This window comes from Nipponia nippon, unplaced genomic scaffold (genome assembly GCF_047370975.1).
Source record: "Nipponia nippon isolate SJK-2023a ecotype South Korea unplaced genomic scaffold, ASM4737097v1 scaffold_12, whole genome shotgun sequence".
In the NCBI taxonomy this organism is placed as follows: domain Eukaryota; kingdom Metazoa; phylum Chordata; class Aves; order Pelecaniformes; family Threskiornithidae; genus Nipponia; species Nipponia nippon.
The window spans coordinates 24,167,236-24,182,527 of NW_028262313.1; the positions used below are offsets into that span (position 1 = coordinate 24,167,236).

General features: G+C 51.7%; 1 protein-coding gene across 2 annotated transcripts in view; it reads right to left on the minus strand.

Moving 5' to 3' along the window:
• The window catches only part of LOC104012914 (G protein-coupled receptor 83), a 41,828-nt gene that overhangs the window by 13,630 nt on the left and 12,906 nt on the right, over positions 1-15,292 (minus strand). Inside the window, exons 2-9 of one of the 2 annotated variants that reach the window (XM_087749244.1) lie at positions 9,523-11,506; positions 8,823-9,374; positions 8,605-8,718; positions 6,686-6,887; positions 6,038-6,108; positions 5,547-5,884; positions 2,785-3,917; positions 950-1,770 (exon numbers count right to left, since the gene is read on the minus strand). The gene's annotated coding sequence lies outside the window, so the exon portion shown is untranslated. Of the gene's footprint in view, positions 1-949; positions 1,771-2,546; positions 2,588-2,784; positions 3,918-5,546; positions 5,885-6,037; positions 6,109-6,685; positions 6,888-8,604; positions 8,719-8,822; positions 9,375-9,522; positions 11,507-15,292 lie in introns of those variants that run through there. The other variant, XM_087749247.1, reaches the window with a different exon arrangement.

The window sequence follows — 15,292 nt, forward strand, 5'->3', positions numbered from 1 at the left end:
CACCCGCCGTCCGCCCCTGCCCCGCGCCGCCGCCCCGCGCCGCCAATCCGGGGGCGGGGCGGGGCTCGGGGTGGGGTCACCGCTCCATTCATGAAACGCCGCGGGCGCGCCCCGCCGCGGGGCCGTGTCCTGGCTGCCCGGGGGCGGCTCCCCGCAGGGTCCCTGCCCCGCCCAACACGCGGGGGAAGCCGCTCCGGCGCCGGGACACACACACCCACACCCACCCCACCCCACCCCCCCGGGACACACACACCCCCAGGACACGCACCTCCCCGGGCCACACACATCCCCCCGACACATCCCCCGGGCCACACACATCCCCCCGACACATCCCCCGGGCCACACGCACCTCCCCGGGCCACACACATCCCCCCGACACATCCCCCGGGCCACACGCACCTCCCCGGGCCACACACATCCCCCCGACACATCCCCCGGGCCACACACGCACCTCCCCGGGACACACACATCCCCCCGACACATCCCCCGGGCCACACACATCCCCCGACACATCCCCCGGGCCACACGCACCTCCCCGGGACACACACATCCCCCCGACACATCCCCCGGGCCACACGCACCCCCCCCGGGACACACACATCCCCCCGACACATCCCCCGGGCCACACACGCACCCCCCCCGGGACAGCCCTCGCGGGGAGCTCCCGGCCGCGGGCGTGGGCCCGGGCAGCGGCGGGGAGCCGGTGTGCTGCAGGCAGAGCTGGCCCCAGCCCCGCAGCGCCGGCTGGAGGGCTGCTCGGCCGGGGGGCCACTCGGCCGCGTGGCTCTCGAGAAAGCTTTGCCGGTGAAGGCGGTGCAAGGCGCTCGTATCGATCCGAGCTCCAAGGAACGTGAGTCGTCTCTAGGCACGCACACGTTTGATTGCAAAGCAGCACCGTGGGTTAGTGATTCCTTCTTGATTTATTTCTGTGCCACAGGTTTGCACGTACCTCACAGGCATTAAAAGAGACAGAAATCGGCAGCATGGAGAACTCCATAGGAATCATAACTCGTGTGCTCCTCTCTGGCATTTTAGCAAAGAGCTGCTTCCAAGTTTCATGTTATTCTTTCGTTTTAAAATATAAGAAAGAGCAGATAGGATGCTTGATACATTTAGTGAAAATTGTCGCTGTTCCTTTCGAAGACAAGCTGTTCGTAGGTTCTTGTGAAAAAGGAACAAGATTCTTTTCTTCTAAGAGATTTGGCTGGTCTCAAAAGTCATTAACAGGAGCTAGAATAATATATTGGTTTTTTCTTCCGTGTGGGTTGTCAGAACACATACACGCTGATGCTGGGATGAAAGCCTGATCTCTTCCCCACGTTAATTCCCAGACCAGCTGGCATGGGAAGTTAGTGCCTGCGCCTCCTTCCCGAAAGGGGACTGTTGAAAAGCCTGACTCGAAGCCCAGCGAGCTCAATGAAGATCTTTGTGTTGACTTCTCTGGGCTCCGGATCGAGTCCACGGGCAGAGCCACGGTGCTCGCAGCCGCCCGGCGAGGGTGCGGCAACTGCCGAAGAGCTGGGTCCGCTGCCGGGCTGCGGGCGCAAAACCAGGCCGGGCGGGCTGTGAACGCGGGTCCTTCACCGCCTCTTTTAGAGCGGAGCATCTGTCTGCGCAGAGGCGCTGGCAATGCAATTAACGGGAAAAGAAAAAAAACCTCGCAAAACTCTCCGAGCCCGCATTTCTGAAATGAGCCTCTGAGTGGATTTTCAGCACTGCGCTGTTCTCAGATAAGTGTTTTTCCCACGTCTGGATTCCTCTTGACAGATGCTGACACAGAAACGTGGAAAAAAACCCCACAGTTTAAGTTGCAGACAAAGGTTTTAGATGACATATTTTTAAACTAGATACTACAGTCTTTCTCATTTTGCATGCTGTGTGTGTCACTCACCCCTTATTTAAAAAAAAAGAAAGAAGGTTTTGTTTTCTGCCCACTTCCAGTCGCCTCTGTGCCCTGCTGACGCTGCCCGCGGCTCTGTTCCTTGCCTGGCACACCCATGGCCGTGTCACGCCAAGCCGAGGGCTGGCTCCCGGCCCGCGTCTCATCGGCAGGGGAGCCGCCGCGGGAAGGGGAACGCGCGGGAGGGACGTGGGACACAGGAGATGCCTCCTGCGAGACTCCGAGTTTTGTTGATGGGTAAAAAGGTCACACGCTGATGCGTGGAGCCAATAATTCAAATTTACCGTGAGCCTAAGGTTTTAACAGTCCAGCCCAATTCAACAAGCAGCGGGGCTGGTAGTCCTGCTTGTAACAATGATAACAACACTTCTGTTTTCCAAATGATCTAATTATTGCTAATTCCAATTAATAATGCATTTTAAACTGTTTACACAAGCTTCCTAACACCTGTCCTGTTCTCCGGCATTAAGTTCACCCTTTCTGCATGCTGTCAGAGCGAGCAGTTGGTGTCCCCAGTTCTTCTCTGGGAAGGTGGACTAGTCTCCAGCAGCTGTTACTACCGAGAATTAAAAGCCGATAATCCAGAAGCACCCTCAAGCTCAGTTTCCCGGCCCTGGGAAGCTGAGGTGGTGCTGGGAGGAGGTACCTCAGCGCGTGCCCTCTCCTATGCTGCCCAACGCCGGAGCTGCTGGCGGCCGCGGAGCCACGCGCGGGGCCGGAGCGACGGGTCCTCGTGCTCCCGGCCGCTCCCTCAGCCGTGCCGGGATCGCTTGTCCTGGCTCTAGCGCGCGCCCTCGTCTCCAGCCACGTTTGTGACCGCTGTCAAGGCAAATAAGCAGTGATGATAACTTAAAGATTTTTTTTTTTTTTTCCAGTTTGGGTACCTGTTTGCCATGAAGCAGACTGAGCATCCCAGCTTGCACCACATCAGCCAGAGGCTTTTTGAGACACCAGTGAAGATCTTCCTAGTAAACAGGAGAAAAAGAGAGCCTAGCCAGAGAGAGGAATTCTTCCTGCAGGAGAAAAGCTGTGTTCACTTGGTGTGTGTGTTTCCAGGGAACCAGTTCTTTGCTCAGAATTTTGTATTTATTGCTTCCCAGGGTCTCAAAGCTGCTCCAGTTCAAGGCTGTGGCAAAACTCCAGTTGCTTTCAGCAGAAGCAGAATGAAGTCTCATATTTGCTCTATTGAGTTTTTTGCCTGAGGGCTGTAGAAAGGACATGCTGTACATTTATTATCATTACAACAAGGTGATCTGCTAGGCTTCTGCTTTTTTCTTTTTCCCCTGCAGTCATTCTCATCACAACTGTGAGATTCCCATGCATCTGAAGAGTCATTTCATTATCGTCTCATATTTTTCTTGCCTGGCACATATTATTACTGGCTTTATAACTGCAGGTATGTTCAAAGAGGAAAGCTATGAATTCAGTCTAATCAAATTTCCAGCAAAATCTCCAGGTGCAAATTATTTAAGTACAGGTATGTGCTAGAACCTCTTGAAGCACTCTAGCACTCACTGCTTGAAGAATTAAGACTTGATTCATTACAATTGCTGCATCTAGCCTTCCTTTGTACGACAACGATCCTTATTAACCCTCCTGCCTGGGGACAGAGACTCTTCCCTTTGCACTTGGTGCCATATTGCCCTCTTATGCCTTACCGCGTGCTTGGTTTCTGGATTGAGGATAGGCACAAAGCTGGATGCCTGCTACTCCTCCTGGCTTCTCCTGCCCTGGGTTACTGCCCCTCTGCGCGGTGAAGGGGGAAGAGGAAGGGCTTTGACCAGGAGCCGCTCACCCTCTCCACCCCACTCTCTGTACGCTTCCCTGGTGGCTGCGATTGACCTTCCACGCTCGGCCGGCTGGCACACAGCCTCCAGCAGGTCCGCGCTGGCGGCCGCTGGTCGGGGAGGTTCAGAAGAGCATCACCCGCGGGTCCCAGCCGTGCGGCAGGTTCGAGCTGCTGCTGCTGCAACCTTCAGGCACGTGCCTCAGTGTCTTGACGAAGATAGCTTGCAACCTGAAATCCAAACGGAGACTAAAATCAGTCAGCCATGTTCCCAAAGGCACGGGTCAAAGCATTTGACTGAAATCAAGCTATCTGAAAAGAATTCATAGCAAGGAAACAAGTCTTCCTTCGCTTTAAGGTTCTCACGACGTTAACGCTTTGACTGACGTCGACGCTGGGCATGCTCGTGCCTTCGCTCTGTGCCAGCCACCTCCTGTCCCACGGACGCTCGATGGAGCTGCCAGTCCTTTGTTTTCCATGTCATTAGACAAGTGTCTAATTGACGCTCGTCTCCTTTTTTACCTGCGGAAAACATTTTAGGAGCAGGAATGGCTGTGTTGTGGAATAAAATTATATTATATAGAGTTTTTCTGCCTGTTTTTCTTGGGCAAAATTCAAGTTACCTGCCTGTCTCTGCAGAGGCTTTGCAGGCTGGAGATATTAAAGACATTCAGTATCCTTCCTTCTTGTGTCTTACTTTTAAATAGCAGAAGGTCTCTTTGTTTCCTGGAGGGCTGGATGCCCTCTAGACAGAAGAATTAATAATACCGCAGATGATACACAGGCGCCAGAGGCATTGTAACTTATGAGCTGCGAGAACTCCTCCTTTTGCTCTCAAATATCGGTGTCTATTATCACCACCAGATTTTAAAGCACAAAAGGTAGAGCCGAGTCCCTGAAATGTTTATTACCAAGCCTTATCCCTGCACGCGTTGTTTAGTGTGCACAGACAGGCAACGCGTAGGTCACTCACCCCTTCTCGCTCCCGAGACGCACGTTTTAAAAGCCAGCTCGGGTTTACCTAAGGTGGCGGCAACATGGCCAGGGGCTGAATTAATAACTGCTGAACTGCGGGGCAAGATCTGCCTACTGCTTCATCCGAGCTGGGCTCGCTAAGCCTGGGCTACAAGCCTCCCTCCAGACGGAGCGACGGCGCAGCGGCCGTGCGGAGGCTTTCCTAACCCGGGATAAACATGCCAGAGCTCCGAACAACCGACGTTTTGCATTTAAGACAGAAACTACAACCAAATTGTAAATTCATCTGCTATCTTAAGTCAAATTAAAATTCAGGTGGCAGGAACTGGGAAGTGCAAACTAATCTTCCAGGGATTTTCAGGCACGATTTCCCCAGGGCCAGAGTACGATCTAGCATTAGCTGCCCATCTAAATGGGACCAGTGCTTTCAAACACATTATTTCAGATTAAAGTCTGCCGTTAGCACATATTCTAAATAGCACTTATATTCATCATAAGTGAGTGGGTGGAAGGGTAAGTTTTACAAAATGGGCTTCAATAGGAGGAATAAGAAAAGAGCAACAATGCAATAGCAATTGCATCTGATTTTCTGTGGACAGTTACAATTTAGACTTTATTATTCAAAACACAAATAGCAAGTATGTAATAGCTCCTGATAATGGAACTTCAGAGCAGTTAGAAAAGAAAGGCTTTAAAATGGATTTGATAGTTCTTGAATTTTCAGCTGAAAGGCTTGGGTGACAGAACAAAGAAAACCAATACGACATTGTACATCTGGCCTCTCCCTGAGCTGATGGGTATTGTCTAGTGACTCCACTGGGGTCTGCAGCTTCAGCCTCGATTCTTTATTTTATTTTTTTCCTTTTTTTCTCCTTGAAATCATACCGAATGCCACTGACAGCATGTTCAGATCCTGCCTGACAGCTGGCCGCATGATCTCCATTGTGGTGTGAAAAACCAGCAGAAAACGGCGACAGAGAGCCGGTTCCTGCCTGCGCCTCCGCGTGCTCCAGCCTGGCTCGTTGCACGGGTCGGCCATGGGCTGTCCTCGGCATCGGGACAGCCCGTACGCGTGGGAGGGCCAGCCCCTCCGACACGCTCCGAGGAACGCATCTTCTTCCTCTGCTGCCGCCGACTCTTGGCTCCAGAAGCCTCCGAGCCTTTAACGCCCCTTAGCGTATGGTTTCTTCTTAGGAGGTGGTTCTTTAATTCTTCTTCGCCCTCTGTGTAGGAGTACAGGACAGAAAAACAAAAAAACAAACCAACCAACCATGTTTTCCTTAACAGAAAACTCATTGCCAATAAAAGCGACTTGACAAGGAGTGGAAAGGATAATTCATTTTGTGTGTGATGTACATAGGGCTGTTACTGCGCACATTTACTTCTTCATCTCTGGCTGCGGCTTACTCGTGGGTGCACCACCCAGCGCATGTTGCTTTTCGCCTGCCTGGAAGATACAGAAACAGTAAACGGGGACACTCCCAAGTTCGGGTGAGCCCATGCAAAAACTACGTTTAAAACCACACTTCACTGAGTTCACAAGGAGCCCTGTTGCCTTTGATGGAAAGTTCAAGACTCGTTCACTTTTCACAGTCTTAAAGCCTGTGTACGAGTGCCTTGCTGATTTGAGGCCAGAGAGCTGAAACTCCGCAGGCGAGACTTTGCAACAGAAACGCTGTCACTGTGAACCCTTTTGAAGGTGCCTGCGCCCGGGAGGCAAGAGCGCGGCAGGCACCGCAGAGCCCTCTCATTTGCACCTCACCCGTCAGGAGCTAAGGAGGCAAAGCCTGAGATTTGGATGCATTTGACAAGGTGAGGAAAACTTAGGCAGCACCTTAGCATTTGCTGTACATTTTCCTGGCTTTTAAATAACGGCACACTGTAATGGCTCGTCATCTCTGTCCCCTTTAAAGGCCTGATTAATTTCAGGGCATGACAGGTTTGCTGGGGTGACTCACATACCAAAGGAAGGGAGGAACGAAGGAAGATGAGACTCAAAAAGCAGTGGTAAAATATACACTTACTTCACAACTCTGTCCCGTTGTGCAGCTCTGACCAAAGCAGGAGAGGTGACAAAGCCAAAAGCTGTGCAAGCCAGCGAAGGACGGTCACGTAGAGAAGCTGACAGCGACTGCAGCATCCTCCCAAGCTCTAGCTATGTCCAAGTCACCCACCAGGCCCCCGATCTGGGGACCTTAATGTGGTGGCAAACGCGTCTGTGGGCAGCTGTTAACAGATGTGTCAGGTCAGAAACCCTCCGAGCTGAGGAGCTCTGGTGAAAGCTCACCCGGTTAGCTGGGAAGGGTCTCTGCATTTTCCCCATCTTCTGGATGGGGGAAAAACGGTGGCCAAGCACCAGTGAGGGAGATCTTCCTGCGCCGCCCCTTGGTCTACCAGCACTTTGCCTTGGCCCTTGTCCCGCACAGCACGCGCGGAGGCGTGCCCTGGCCGCGAGTGCAGCTCTGCCTGGGCGGCCCGGGGCGGCCCGGGCTGCGGCAGCGGCAGAGGACGGAGGGTGCTGAGGCTCCGGCAGGTTTCTGAACAGCAAAGCAGCCAAGCACATCAGCGGCATGCTCGCAGGGAGGACGGGGGGCAAAAGCCTCTGCAAAGCTGAGCTTCAGCGGGCGACGGGAGGGGTTTGAGCAGTATATCACTCTGTATTTGCAAACAAATGGCAGCAGAAGCAAAAACAAGCAGGAAGGGAGAGGGGTTGACAGTCATTCGCTCTGAAGCATTTAATATTTAGTTTTCAGCTAATTCAGTCAAAAGAGGTCATGAAATTATAATAATGAAATCCAAAGAGCATACTCCAAATGGCACTTCCCCAGGAGGTCGAAAGAGCTCAAATAAAAAATTACTGATTATCATGCTTTTTAATTTGTAGGTGAAACCTGCCTTACTACCAAGGGAATAGAAAATGGCCAATGTAGCATCCTTTCTAAAATGGGCTCCAGGGGCAATCCTGGTTATTTTACACCCAGCTTCCCTTCCAAGCAGCCTGAAAAACAGGATTAATACATAGGTGGAGAAATGTGATTAACTGGAGGAAAAGTCCAGCCACCTGCGTTTCAGAGAAAAGATCTCCTTGCCTGAAGGAGGCAACGCGGACAAGGAGGACCCCCTACACACAGCCGCTTTGGGTCCCCGGGAAGATTTCAGCTGGGTTGCTCAACAAAGGCTTTGAAGAAACCGAGCTGCCGCGGGCACACGGGGCCGCCCCGCCAGCCCCAGAACGGGCAAGCCTGGCAGAGCACAATCGCTTGCCTGCCCCGGGATAGCATCCGTCTGCATGCGCAGGACACACGGACAAGCACAGCAGGGCTGTCGGCTCAGAGAAATTCTTCAGGGGAAACACTGCAGCAAAAGAGGAATAACTTAGCTGAGCTGAAATGAAGAGGAGCATTTTTCAATGTCCTGAAAAGCCTCGGGTTTGCTGAGCAGTGCTGGGACTTCCCTGAAGGGCTGGCCTGAAGGTGCTGGAAAAACACCACAGCTTGGACGTGTGGTTATGCAGCGCCACACTTGCACCTCCGCACCTTTAAGCAAACAAATGGTTCAGGGGCTATAGTGTCTTGTCAACACGGCGCTTGAGAAAATTGGAGCCTCAAAATCTCAGGTCAGAGGAGCTAAATAAGAGCCCTGGGGAGTCATCGCTGGACCAGGGACCAAGCAATACAGAAAGATTTCCAGAGCCACTTGGAGGCTTAGATTTCTGTAATAATTGTGGACGAGGCAGTCATTCTCCATTTCTTTCCTTACTGGTACAGAATCCTAAACAATCCAGGCAAGAACTAAACACAGACACCACCCAGCTGGCATACGGCTGCAGAATACAGCCAGCCGGCCTCCTCTGTGAAGACTGCTCCTAGCGTCAGTTATTGGGCAAAACATATTATACGTGCAACCTTTGGCTCTTTGATCTGCAATGTTTTATACAACTTACTCAAATGGAAACAGTCGCGCAGTGCGAAGTTAAGGCCTGTCGATATGCATTTCACTGCTGGGTAAAGTTGGGGCAGATTTTTTCCTCTTCGCTATGATATTAGTATGCTGTTTTCTATGAAAAAAAGAAAGCATAAATACAAATTTTTAAAAGGCATTTTTTCCTATTGTAGCTGTTCCTTAAAAGATCAGGTATCCAAAAGAAACCAGAGCGCTTACACTGGGAGTGAAGCCAGTCCCTTCCTCTTCTCCTCCCCGAGGAGCTGTCGGAGCTGCGCGCTCGCAGCGGCACGGGCACGAGGCTCCTCCGGCAGCGGCCGTGGGCAGATTTTGCTCCCTTGCTGCTCTGGATTTTAAACTTAAATCTTCTGGAACCAGGATTGGAGAACAAGTGCAGGAGTCAGCAAAAACAGAAGGGAAATGCATTATGGTGCACTGCCTCTTGTGGGTTCATGGCCTTTTCATCTCAGACGAACGGCCAAGGCTTGAAGGAGCTGCCGCCTCTGGTCTCTAACCACCAGCCTCGCTCTGCCTTCGGTCGCTGGAGCCTCCTCCGCAGAGAGGTCCGGACGTGCAGCGATGGCTGTGGGGAGCGAACCCAGCTCCGGGCGCTCCCGCCCCGCCGGACGCTCTGGATATTTGCCTGCACACACTCTCTTCGGGTTCGTTATCTCCAGGGAAACACCAAGCATTTGCCAGCTTCTCCTAAATTCCTGCTTAACTCAGCTTAAGGAAAAAACATGCAACTGTATTACACCAGAAGATGAGGTTCTGACAAAAAAAAAGAGAAAAAAAATAGCTGTTACTAGCAAGCACAGCTAGGAAAGCTTCCCAAGCTGTCACACCAGCCGCGGGCGTCCCACCTCAGCCACCACGGCTGGCACGCGGCAGGAGCAGCGCGCTGTGTCCCAGCTATTACCCTTCGGGTTGTGGGGTTGCTGCAGGGGTTGGTCCTCCTCCCCAGCCAAGGTGGAAAATGTTCTCCTTGCCACTGGGTTCAAATGAAGCTTCAAAATATTTTTGAAACTCTCAGGTTTCCTTCCGGCTTTAGGGGAGCGCTGCTCAGCTGCCGGGTACCTGCCGCAACAGGCGAGAGGCTGTTAGCCCGCTCCGAAGCCGAGCTATCGCTGGTACGAGGAGGGGTTTCAGGAATGCTGATTTCCTGCTTCTGTTCGACTTTCTTGCTCAAGGGATTGATCTAAATCACAGTCCTGTGGGGTTCCTCCCTTTCCAGATGCGAGAGCAAAAATTACGAAACCTTTCTTGCTTTTGTAATATTTTGCTAAGGAGAGGAGGCACTAACCGTCCAGCAGGTCCGCTGCTGCCGACCGCTCCTCCCGGCTCCTCCAAGGCACTGCCAGGGATACGGGCGACAGGAGCAGGGTCGGGCAAGAGGATGCTCGCAGGCGCTGCCCGCTCCCTGCCTGCCCTCCCCGGCGCACGCCGCACTGCGCCCAGCACGTGAAACCCTGCAACGCGTACCGCGAGGCTGCAAAGCGTTGCGTGTCAGAGAAGGAGACCTGCACGTTGCGGGAGTCTCCCGGTCAGCAAAAATACAGACACCAAGCGAAACACTGCTGCTCAAGGCTTTTCCCAGGAGGAAACGCAGAGCAGGATTTCAAAGCCTTCGTGCAGCTTAATGCTGTCCTCCTCGGCACCACGGCCCGTGCCGGGACCTCTGGAAAGCCTGCCCAAACTGTCTGTTTGTCAGCCTCCTTGGCAACCCGCTGCTCATGTCAGCGATGCTTCATTGCACCGAGTGATGGATTAATTTGTGTATTTGGGACTTATCCAATCTGGAACTCAGGTCCTACCTAGTTTTCTTCCAGTTTTTTTTCCTGTCATAGCTGATATCTCAGTCAGGAAACTTCAAATTGAAAAAGTCCCCTCTGCTTTTCTCTCCCTAGACTAAGGCACTTACCATCGAGTGGCCGCGGGGATCAGGTGGATCTATCTTTCAAATATTTTTTCTTTTTTTTGTGACTATACAGTGCCTAGGATTTAAATGCACATTAGTGTTCTGTGTTCTCTGTTTCACTGATTAGCTTGGCAAGCACAGAAGCCAAACCTTTCCCAGAGGCAAATGCAGGGCTGCAGAGGAGGAATACCAGGAACCTCTCTTTGTCAGCTTCAGAATATGAACACTTGAAATGAAGAGACAGGCATTTCCTTTTCATATAGAAAACGTATTGCCAAGTGCTGGGCCTGGGGAGCAATTTTCCTCTTTCTATTCACTTCATTTGTGCTAATCAACAGGGTATAATTCAAGTGAAAAAAGACAGTCACCCTGGTCACTGATGTGGCTTGCTGGGATGGAGGGACGGCTGGCTTAGACCAGCCTAAACTGAATTGTGGACCTGAACCCTAAAATCCTTCTGTGATGAAAAGAGAGTCATTTGTCTCAACGCTGGAGACCTCATACGAGAGCAGAGATACCGCACAGGGCTGGTGCCGTCTGCTTACTTTTGCAGTCTGAGCCCTCCCGTTCCGACTCAGAAACAACATTTGTTTACCTTGCAAGAGGAGAAGGCGCAGAAATGGCTGTCAGAGTTGCGCGGGAGCTGGGAACAGACGGGCCGATATTCTGCTTTGCTTGCAGTTCAAGTGACAATAGACAGCTTCCCCATGTGCTAGAAGCTCCTTGTCAGAAAAGATTTGCTAAAGCTAGGGGGGGGTTTTGAGGCGGCTGTATCTCCACGTCTCCTAATCACGCCAGCAGTGTTTTCTGCTCCAGTCAATCAGGACGGCAATGAAGCGATGGAAGCGACTTACGAAGCCACCCGAGTACCTTCATTGCCGCAGCGAGGAGGATGAAGACCTGAAGGAGTGAGATTCTTCTGCCAGGCTGCTCAGCAAGCAATTTTCTCTCTTCTCTCCTTAGTATATGATTGGGATCATCAATGCTGACAATGAAATTGAAAGGAAGATTTCAAAAAGAAAGAAAGAAAGCGTCGTGTGTATGCGTGGGGGAATAGGAAGAGCAAAATAATAGCACCCCGTAACTCAAACCACGCCACAGATCTTCTGGTGGTTTCTGCTCCGCAGAACCAGCTGTGCTCCGGCAGCGGCTTTGTCAGGAGCTGGGTTAGCGGCAGCCGGCAGCTTCTGCAGCAAAGCACCGCAGCCTCCGAGCACAGCATCCCCGCCGAGCTCAGCACGATTTCAGATTCGTCTGCAGCCACAGCCAAAGGAACCTGCCTTGGCAGAGCGCTTGCTAAGGCTGCAAAGCCAAAGACGTGGCAATCAATAAATGCCAGGGTGAAGATTTCTTGTGCAACGTGAATCCCTGCTGCTTATGTGTCTGTTTGGTGATAGTCTTCATTTACACAGTCCAGCACTATTTCTCCATCAGGACTTCTGTTTCTTTTCCAGCAGGACTGGATAATGTTTATTTAATGAGCGCTTTATCAATACGCTGCTGGTTTCTGGAGATGAGCTGCAAGGGCATGACAGAGTCTTTCTGCTGGATGACAGTCAAGTTTCCTACATAGGCATTTTTATTCAAAAGTAACTTGTTTTCTAATAAAACCTTTGAATCAATCTGTAGTTCTCCCTACTGGATGTCATCCTGGAGACGCTAGGGTCGTCTGGAGATAAACAATGAATATTCAAAACTTCAAATCTAGATTAAACAATGGTTTTTCTCCATATTAGCTCACACCTCCTTTCTAGAAGTCAATGCATTAAAGAGAAAAGCTGTTAAGTGTAATAGTACTTCAAAGAGCATTAAAATCATTTCAAGAAAGTGTCGGCCCCAGCCCTTGGCGGGCATTTGCCAGCCCCCCGTACACGGCGCAGGGCTGAGCCAGCTTGGGCTCCCAGACCCCGGCGCAGTCCCTCCCCGCGCCCCGTCCTGCCCACCGTGCTGCTGGAGCTGCTGGCGGTTATCGACCGTGCTCGGGGCTGCCAACACGGGGCTCTGGCAGCTTGGAAACGTTAACCAAGGGGTTTTGTGTTCTCCTCCAGAAACATGACTTCTTACGAAGTCTGCTTCCTCCACCAAACGCCGTATGTTATACCAGAAGAATATAAAGTTGACTTTGATGCTGTTATCTGCGTGCATTTGCCTGTTTGCTTTGAAATATGCGAGATCTCCTTTTACAGACGGCATCAAAACACTCCCTTTCCTACAGGGCTCAGCAATTAATACTAATCTGAACTCTCTGACAAGTACTGAACATAAAAGGGAACCAGAAGACACAGGGCAGCTGTTCGCAGGCTGGGAAAGCGCTTCTGGAGTTGCTGCAGGTAAAGCCTTCCTGGATGCTGAGGCAGCCTTGGTAGAAAAGAGGTTTCCCGGGAATGTCCCCAGACAGCCTGAGGATTTGGGTCATTAAGGTGCCAGAAAACCACCATCCCCGTTCTTACACACTTCTGCCCTGAGCCGTATAGAAGGACTGTCCATTCCTCCCCAAAGCAGGAAAGACAGAAGCAAGTTTTCTTGAAAAAAATTACAGAAACGTAAGGGGAGCTTGCAAGGCCGGCCAAACAGGCACTGCTGGGGACGCTGACCTCCTGAGCAGAGGGGAGGCAGGAGGAGAGGGGAGGGGAGCCCTCGCTGGTGACGGGGCGTGCTGCTGCTGCTGCTGCTGCTGCTCCTCCGCGCCTTTCCTTCAAGCTCAGCCTCGCTTGCTTCGCGCCCTTTAACACAACCCCCTCCCCATGTTTTTATTTTTCCACATCTGAGCACCTGCTTTGCTTTTAATGCCCTCTTAGCATCTAACTGCCCGCAGACATTGATGACTATGACCCCAAAAATCAAAAGCGAAGGTAACTGCAGATGAGCCAATCTGTGCATTCATCAAGATGCCTTTTGAGATTGCAGACCAGGTATCGTTTCCTTTAAAGGGTGCTAGAAAGCAGGGTATTTTCTGAGAATTTAATTGTCTTTTAGGGCTGTAGGCAATGGATTGCAACAAATTGCTACATTTGTACCTCTATTTGCAGGCTATTTCACCACTGAAATGAGGTCCTCACACACACAAGAAAAGAAATACCAACATGGGATGGTATTGAATTCTTTTTGTGAATGCAGATCAACATCTTTAATGCTGGATTACTCAGTTAGACAGCAGATGTCTCATTTTGCTCTTTTGCTGCTATCTAAATAACTCCTCTGCCTTCCCGTGGTTCTCCGACCGTCATCTGACCAAGCCGTGACGTCCTGCTGTCCTCCACTCAAAACAGCAGGGTGCCGAGGTGGGAGACGACAGGAGGGAGGCGGATGACCCAACCCAGCGCGTCACCGCGCTCCCGGTCACCCCGCTCAGGGAAAGAGCGATGAGTGCGGGCAAAGGGGAAAAATACACTTTGGAGCTGGTAAGCGGAGAAGCAGTTTAGAGTCTACTTAATTCTCAGAGAAAGCAAAATTGCTCCCTCTGTTTAGAGAATCTTTTGTCCTTTTCTCCTGAACCGAGCAGGCTTATCTGAGCGGCTGCCGGGTAAAGCCTGAGGCCCCAGACCCAAAGAGCAGGTCCCAGAAGCCAGGGTGCTTCCTCCCCACCACCGGGAGCCGGGGGTAACACCTGAAGGATGAGTTTTCAGGAGTTCCGAGTCAGCATTTCCAAGCATCACAAAATAGCATCCTCCTGGGCATCGCAGGTCATTTATTTGGGTAATTAGTGAGGCTAGCAGAGGTGAAAAGGGCAGTTTCGGCTGCCGCAGGATAATCTAATGCCATTAAATTCTCGCAGCACTACGGCTATGCTCAGAGAAGCAAGAGTTGTGAAACAGCCTCACCAACAACAGAGGAGAGAGGTATTACGGAAAGATTCACAGGAGGGAGAAACCACTTCACGACTTTGAAAAGCAGACAAGAACAGGCAGTTGTACTTCTATGGGTAGCAAATAAGGCTTTTAGTTGCAAAGTGAAGTCTAAACTCCTACTGAAACTCTTAAGTGCTTCAAGATGCGGAGGCTGAAACTTTACTTTGGCTGCAGCTCTGTGAAAAGCAGAGCCACTCGCGAGGTGCGGACACCGAACCGGAGGAATCCCGAAAGGCACGTCAAGCACGGCCAGACCTCGCTCTGTCTGCCCACCGGCCCCAGCTCTCCGCACCAGCGGGACTCGGTCTCATGGTGTTTCTCCTGACCGCACGCACACCGGGCTCTGCCGATGCCGAGCCAGGACACAGCCTCATCCCTTCCATAAAACTCCAGGGCTCGGGTGCCAAAAAAGCCACTCAGAGGCACGATTCCCCTGGGAAATCCGCCCTGTTTGCCAGCAGGTGTGGGAGGCAGGGGCAGAAACCATCCTTGCAGGGAATGCCTGTTACATACCCGACAGCTCGCGCGCAAACCCCGGCGCAGCCGACACAGCAGGGCGCACCAGGGGGATTTGCTTCCCTTCAGGTACAGTTTTCCAATGATGTAAATTAGACTCCTAAAGCTGAGCTCCAGGCAGCTTTATTTGAGCTCCTCCTGGTACTGAAGCTTACTGAAGATGAGAAGGAACCCGTTTATTCTACAGCATATTGCGCAGCATAAACCTACTGACGGATTTTAAGACTGTGAACCAGACACCCAGGAAACATTGGATAATCTGTACCTGTTCTCGTTTCCTATGCCCCTCTGGCAAATCGCCCTGCCGTTTCCCGTGGTATGGTGCTAAAACAGACGGAAAATTTTTTCCTTGTGAATCAGCACACCCAGTCTCTTTTGCTTGTTTTATCCGAGTAATTTGTTCTTGC